Source organism: Lethenteron reissneri, unplaced genomic scaffold, assembly GCF_015708825.2.
Source record: "Lethenteron reissneri isolate LAM-NWPU_2019-01 unplaced genomic scaffold, ASM1570882v1 scaffold_1639, whole genome shotgun sequence".
In the NCBI taxonomy this organism is placed as follows: domain Eukaryota; kingdom Metazoa; phylum Chordata; class Hyperoartia; order Petromyzontiformes; family Petromyzontidae; genus Lethenteron; species Lethenteron reissneri.
This window is the reverse complement of record NW_026891376.1, coordinates 865181-872504: the sequence shown is the minus strand read 5'-3', so window position 1 is coordinate 872504 and position 7324 is coordinate 865181. Positions and strand designations below refer to the sequence as shown.

Sequence of the window (7324 nt, the reverse complement as noted above, 5' to 3'; positions counted from 1 at the left end):
CCCCCCCAGGCACACACGAGTCTGCCCCCCCCCCAGGCACACACGAGTCTGCCCCCCCCCCCAGGCACACACGAGTCTGCCCCCCCCCCCAGGCACACACGAGTCTGCCCCCCCCCCAGGCACACACGAGTCTGCCCCCCCCCCCGGCACACACGAGTCTGCCCCCCCCCCCCGGCACACACGAGTCTGCCCCCCCCCCCAGGCACACACGAGTCTGCCCCCCCCCCCCGGCACACACGAGTCTGCCCCCCCCCCCCAGGCACACACGAGTCTGCCCCCCCCCCAGGCACACACGAGTCTGCCCCCCCCCCCCAGGCACACACGAGTCTGCCCCCCCCCCAGGCACACACGAGTCTGCCCCCCCCCCCAGGCACACACGAGTCTGCCCCCCCCCCCAGGCACACACGAGTCTCCCCCCCCCCCAGGCACACACGAGTCTGCCCCCCCCCCCAGGCACACACGAGTCTGCCCCCCCCCCAGGCACACACGAGTCTGCCCCCCCCCAGACACACACGAGTCTGCCCCCCCCCCCAGGCACACACGAGTCTGCCCCCCCCCCCAGCACACACGAGTCTCCCCCCCCCCCCCCCCCCCAGGCACACACGAGTCTGCCCCCCCCAGACACACACGAGTCTGCCCCCCCCCCCCAGGCACACACGAGTCTGCCCCCCCCAGACACACACGCCGCTACCTCCGACTGATGCGGGACGCTCGCTGCCCGTGGGGTTCTCGTGTCGCGCCGCGCGTGTGGACGCGTGGCGAGACGCGAGCTGCGTCGCTTGCTGTACAGGAGGTCGTCGGTTCTACCCCGACCCCGACTGCGGCTGCGTGTTGCGAGTTCGCGCGTCTCTCTCTCTCCCCGAGTTCGCGTGGATTTGTTTCCGGGTTTCCCCTCCACATTAAGAATCAACGCGCGTTTGTCTGCTATAGATGTACACGCGATGATACGCCACTTCCGTTGAGGTAGAATGTGGTAGTCAGGTCGATTCTGAAAAAGAGCTATAATACAGCTCAGTGCGGAGCCTTAGCTGGTAAAATATAAAAATAGTGACTATAGTTGTGAACAGTTTAGTTGCCTCTTACCTCGCCGCTGTCTCCACTCGCCCCGCGCCGCGTCTCCCCGGGAACCAGCCGCGCGGTGACGTCACCATCGCTTAGCGACGAGGGGAGGGGGAGGGGTGAAGGGGGGCAAGGGGTGACGTCACCATCGCTTAGCGACGAGGGGAGGGGGAGGGGTGAAGGGGGGCAAGGGGTGACGTCACCATCGCTTCGCGACGAGGGGAGGGGGAGGGGTGAACGGGGGGCAAGGGGTGACGTCACCATCGCTTCGCGACGAGGGGAGGGGGAGGGGTGAACGGGGGGCAAGGGGGTGACGTCACCATCGCTTAGCGACGAGGGGAGGGGGAGGGGTGAAGGGGGGCAAGGGGGTGACGTCACCATCGCTTCGCGACGAGGGGAGGGGGAGGGGTGAACGGGGGGCAAGGGGTGACGTCACCATCGCTTAGCGACGAGGGGAGGGGGAGGGGTGAAGGGGGGCAAGGGGTGACGTCACCATCGCTTCGCGACGAGGGGAGGGGGAGGGGTGAAGGGGGGGCAAGGGGGTGACGTCACCATCGCTTCGCGACGAGGGGAGGGGGAGGGGTGAACGGGGGGCAAGGGGGTGACGTCACCATCGCTTCGCGACGAGGGGAGGGGGAGGGGTGAAGGGGGGCAAGGGGTGACGTCACCATCGCTTCGCGACGAGGGGAGGGGAGGGGTGAAGGGGGGGCAAGGGGGTGACGTCACCATCGCATCGCGACGAGGGGAGGGGAGGGGTGAACGGGGGGCAAGGGGTGACGTCACCATCGCTTCGCGACGAGGGGAGGGGGAGGGGTGAAGGGGGGCAAGGGGTGACGTCACCATCGCTTCGCGACGAGGGGAGGGGGAGGGGTGAAGGGGGGCAAGGGGTGACGTCACCATCGCTTAGCGACGAGGGGAGGGGGAGGGGTGAACGGGGGGCAAGGGGGTGACGTCACCATCGCTTAGCGACGAGGGGAGGGGGAGGGGTGAAGGGGGGCAAGGGGTGACGTCACCATCGCTTCGCGACGAGGGGAGGGGGAGGGGTGAAGGGGGGCAAGGGGGTGACGTCACCATCGCTTCGCGACGAGGGGAGGGGGAGGGGTGAAGGGGGGCAAGGGGGTGACGTCACCATCGCTTCGCGACGAGGGGAGGGGGAGGGGTGAAGGGGGGCAAGGGGTGACGTCACCATCGCTTCGCGACGAGGGAGGGGAGGGGTGAAGGGGGGCAAGGGGTGACGTCACACGTCTCTAAAAGCGCGGGAAACTCCCCCCCCCCCCAGCGATGGCGGCTGTCTCCGAGTCGCCCTCGTGATCTCCGCCGCTGCCCGCGTGGAGGAGGGCCAGCGCCGCCTCAGAGATGGCGCCCTCGAGCACCACGAGGGCCACGCGAACCGCCATCGACATCAGTAAGGTTGGAATCTGTGCATCTCGTTCCTCACCACCCTCACAACCTCATCAACATCTCCCCATCGCCTCACCTCGTCTCCCTCCTCACCCATCGCCTCACCTCGTCTCCCTCCTCACCCATCGCCTCACCTCGTCTCCCTCCTCACCCATCGCCTCACCTCGTCTCCCTCCTCACCCATCGCCTCACCTCGTCTCCCTCCTCACCCATCGCCTCACCTCGTCTCCCTCCTCACCCATCGCCTCACCTCGTCTCCCTCCTCACCCATCGCCTCACCTCGTCTCCCTCCTCACCCATCGCCTCACCTCGTCTGCCTCCTCACCCATCGCCTCACCCACCCACTTACCCTGCAACCCACTTAATCTCTAACACACTCACTCACCCACTCACCGACTCCCTCAACCACTGACCCACTGACTCACTCACAGACCCACCCAGTTAATCACCCACTCTGTGTAGTCCTCACCTCTTCTGGTATTGTGAGATATTCTTCCTCCCAGCAGCTTCTTCATGACGACGCCCGTGGGGTGGGCGAGCCTCTCAACGAGCCAGGCGAGAGGGACCACAGCCTGGTCATGTTGGGTTCCAGTGGCGGCTGGTGATATTTATTTTTGGGGGGGCGCATTTTTTTTATTTTATTGAGGGGGGCAAATAAATATAAAGCAGTACCAAAAACCATTTTGACTACTTGAATATAAATTTTGATGATCTTCATTTACATTTCAGACCAAAGGAAGTACCAAAAAGCATGTTTCCTACTTGAACATAAATGTTTCTCTTTTATATACATTTCAGACCAAAGTACCAAAAAGCATGTTTCCTACTTGAACATAAATTTTGCTCTTCTTTCTTTCTGGCCAGCAAATTTCTCAACTACTCTCTGATTAAAGTCAGTCATCTCCGTAACAAGTCTCTTTTCCATGGACAGCAATTGCAGTGCATTCAGCCTCTCCTGGGTCATGGTGTTTCTGAGAAAAGTTTTTATTCGTTTCAAGGTTGAGAAGCACCTCTCAGCTTCAGCCGTGGTCATGGGTGTGGTAATGATAACTTTTAGGAGAGTCACAGTTTCGGAAAAGACTTCTTCGAGATTATTCTCCATAAACAGCTGGAATAGGTCCACAGCACCACGGCAGGCTCTGAACTCTTCCTTGCTGTAGATGAGACTGAGCTCCGTCTTCAGCTTGCTTCCACTGAGCATCGGGTACGCTTTCATGGTGCTGCTCAATGCATCTTCAGGAAAGGTATCCTTGTACTCATCAAACCTGTCCCCCTGCAACAAGGTGGCACAGACAAGGTGGTCTGTGAAGGAGAAACGCTCCCTAGTGTGTCCCAGGATTGTGTCACAGACCTATAGAGATAATTAAACAAATAGATATATAAATGTGTAGACCACTAATTGTCACAGTTGCAATTACTTTCAAAAGAAAAATAGAGCCATTTGAGTTTTTGTCCCATACAAGACTGTAGTTTTTGGTGGCTTCAAATTTCATTTGATCATTTATTTTTATGTTGCCAATTTATTATTTTTGGGATGCTATTGTATATTAAAATTAAGATTTTTGTTAGGATTTATACCAAACTAAAAATGTTTTCTTGAGTCTGTAGAATATGATATGTAGGCAAGACATCTCTGCAGCACAACAATAATGTAAAATGGTATTTTGACTGATTTCTATAACAAACTCACCTCTGCTGCAATCCTTTCACGGTCTTCCGAACTGAGCGCCCGGCGCCTCTTTGTTGGACGAGAACCACTGCTTTGCTCACCAATGGAGTGGAGAGAGTTTCTGCAAAGGACAAAGATAATTTATTATAATTTTGGCAAAGGATAAAGAGAGTTAAAAATGAAAGCGAAAGCAAATAATGATCATATTACAGGAATAAAGTTACCTGATCTTTTGTATTTCTTGTTGGAACTGTTGGATGCTCACTTTGGTATGGACTGAATCAATGTTCTTTTTCTGGAGCTTGGCATAGAGGAAGTCTACATGTGGCATGATGTGGTGATAAAGTTCCAGAAAGAACTTAAAATCCTCATCCTCCAGTAGCATGGCCAGGGCTCCTGCTTCTCTGACAGTATTGGGGTCGAAGTCACCTGAGTCTTGTATGCTCTCAAAACAGTGAATGAGATCCTCTCTGTGCTCAAAAACAGTATTAATGGCACGGCTATGAAAGTTCCATCTGATGTTGCTGGATCTTGGCAGTCTATGGGCAACCACTTTATCCAGAAAACATGTCCGCTTGGGTGACTTAGAAAAAAAGCTGGCAAATCCACCAATGTAAGAAAAAAATATTCTCGTCTTGGATATGTGAGACGTGGCCTGTTGCATTATCAGGTTGAGCTGATGTGCGTAGCAGTGGATGTAGTGGGCATTTGGGTACACATCTTGTATTTTTCTCTGAACACCTGCAGTGGCACCCCTCATCACGCTGGCCCCATCATATTCCTGGCAGATGAGCTTACTTTTCTGATCCTTAGGAAGGATAGAAGCAAGACGCTCTTTTAGTGCAGTAGCAATGGACTCAGCTGTAGCTGACTGCAGAGGGATGAACTCAAAAAAATCTTTCCTGCACGTTATTTTTGTCGTCGATGTAGCGCAGCACAAGCACAAGTTGGGACTGTGTGGCAATATCTTGTTTCATCTGCCTGGATTGATAAAAAAACTACTTGTCCGGACTTCTTTGATTATTTCTTCTCTTGTAACAGACAACATACAGTCCAGTAGCTCGTTCTGTATAGTTTTCGACGTTCCCTTAAATACAGTAGCACTGTCAAGGTGCTCTTTCAATGCTCCATCAAGAGAGACAACAAAATCCACCAACCCGCGAAATATACTGGGGTTATCTGAGCTCTCACTCTCATCATGGCCACGTAACGCCAACTCAAATGCTCCACAAAATTTCACACAGTCTATTATCCTGGACAGTATGTGTCGATTTTTTGTCACCTCTTCGTTGTGCCTTCTAATGCCAATCCTGTAGCCTTCATCTAGTTGTTCAGCAATGCTAACTCTGCCCAAAAACGTTAGTTTCATGCTATTATCAATATGGCTGCGGCTACTTTCATGACGTTTGCATTTGTCGGAGAGATGTTTGAGGTCTCTTACCCCCGTCGTTGTCCACAAAACTTCAGTGCCGACACTTTGAAATAAAAGACAGGGAAAACAAAAAAGAGAATTGCTAACATCACATCCAGCCAGCCACCTCCGTTTCTCATAACAAGCGCGGGTGAAGCTCCGTGTGTAGCTTCGTCCTCTGTCACTGGCCTGCTGCTGGATTTGTAAATCGGGTTGGTCCGGTACGAGATCCTTTATCTTTTTTATTTCTTCCAGCGAAAGCCTTGTGAAAGGGTTTTTTTGTAAATAAATTACAGAATTTGGATGAACTGCTGCCATTGTTTACACAAAAAATTTGATCAGCCTAGCAAGTGTCGAAGTGGTGTCGCCTGCGCACTCGCAGTAGTGGCCCAGAGCGTAAAGTTGAATGACAGGTGACGAGAACCAATCAGATTGGATAAAATAACATGTATCCAATTCTGATTGGCCAGGGACGCAACGACTTGCGCCCTGAGGAGAATCTTTAAGAAACCAATTAGAGACCAGCTTCAGGTCACATGCTGTCCGAAAATTTAAAGTCTCACATAGACATCCATTTGTCCGGCGTCCCGCATGAAACACATTGAAAAACATAGAAAATAGTTGACCGATTAAAGCCAGTTTTTATTCAATGCTGATGCTTTTCTTACTACCAGCCGGCACATCGTATGAAAAAAATATTTTATTTATGTATTTTTATATAATTTTTGTATATGTATATTTCTTGAATCTTGATGTGGACGGCGCCCCAGCGCCCTCTATTGACAAGCCGCCACTGTTGGGTTCATAGTGCAGGGGGGCACACGGTCCACTCCAGCTCCATGTATGGCTTGCCCTGGTACAGATGTTAAATACCTCGTCTGGTATACAGGCCGTGGGATTGATCCCGACCCTGCCACCTGTGTATTTGGAGTTTGCATGTTCTCTCTGTGGTGGCGTGGATTGTTCTCTGGGTACTCCAGTTTTTACCTCCACATAAAAAAAAAATGTGTTTAAAGAGTGCTCTACATTGCTACACATTTCCACTTGAGAAGCCATTTTCATTTTGTTTAATAGTTTATTCTAAACAGCCACTCTCAGTTTAAGCAACTATTCTACTTATTCGCGTATTGATATCACCTGAGGTGGCACTACTTAAGTTGAAGTGCATGCAGCCCAGCAATTGCTTCCTCAATGCTGACAGATGGACCTCCACTCGAGGAGCTCGAGAAAGCCCCTCGAGATAGTTTTGGTCTCCTGTTCCCTGCTGTCCAGACATTGTATAGGAGGTGGGATTACCCACACTGTATCCCACTACACACAAATTGTCCATCGACTGCGCTGTTCCCATTTATACTGCTGAGTGGACAGAGGGAGGGGGAATGAAAAAATATATATTTTAGCAGGTAAGGCTCACTGAGCTATGCAGCTCTTTTTTCAGAAGCAACTTGGCCAGCATGATAGCTCAACGAAGTGGCTAATTACATAAAAATGCATAGCAACCAAATACTCCAAACGTGTGTTGATTATAAATGTGGAGGGAAAAACAGGAGGACCCGGAGAAAAATCCAGGTGACCACAGGGATAAGATGCAAACTCCAAATATACAGGCGGCAGGGTCGGGATCGATTCCATGACCTCCTGTATACTAGGCAAGGTAGTTAACATCTCACCACCATGGTGCCCCATTCTCTGACTCACCCACCCACCCACTCACACACTAACTTACCCACTCAACCTCCTACACTAACTTACCCACCCACCCACCAGCCACTCACCCAAACATC

The 7324-nt window shown here is 52.8% G+C and overlaps 1 long non-coding RNA gene across 1 annotated transcript; it reads right to left on the bottom strand.

Moving 5' to 3' along the window:
* Window positions 1-2854: 2854 nt before the first annotated feature.
* On the bottom strand, window positions 2855-6122 carry LOC133339001 (uncharacterized). Its single transcript, XR_009754658.1, has 3 exons — window positions 5571-6122; window positions 4151-4250; window positions 2855-3811 (listed from the first exon to the last, which is right to left on the bottom strand). It is a non-coding gene; the product is annotated as an uncharacterized LOC133339001 (long non-coding RNA).
* Between the last annotated feature and the right edge of the window lie 1202 nt (window positions 6123-7324).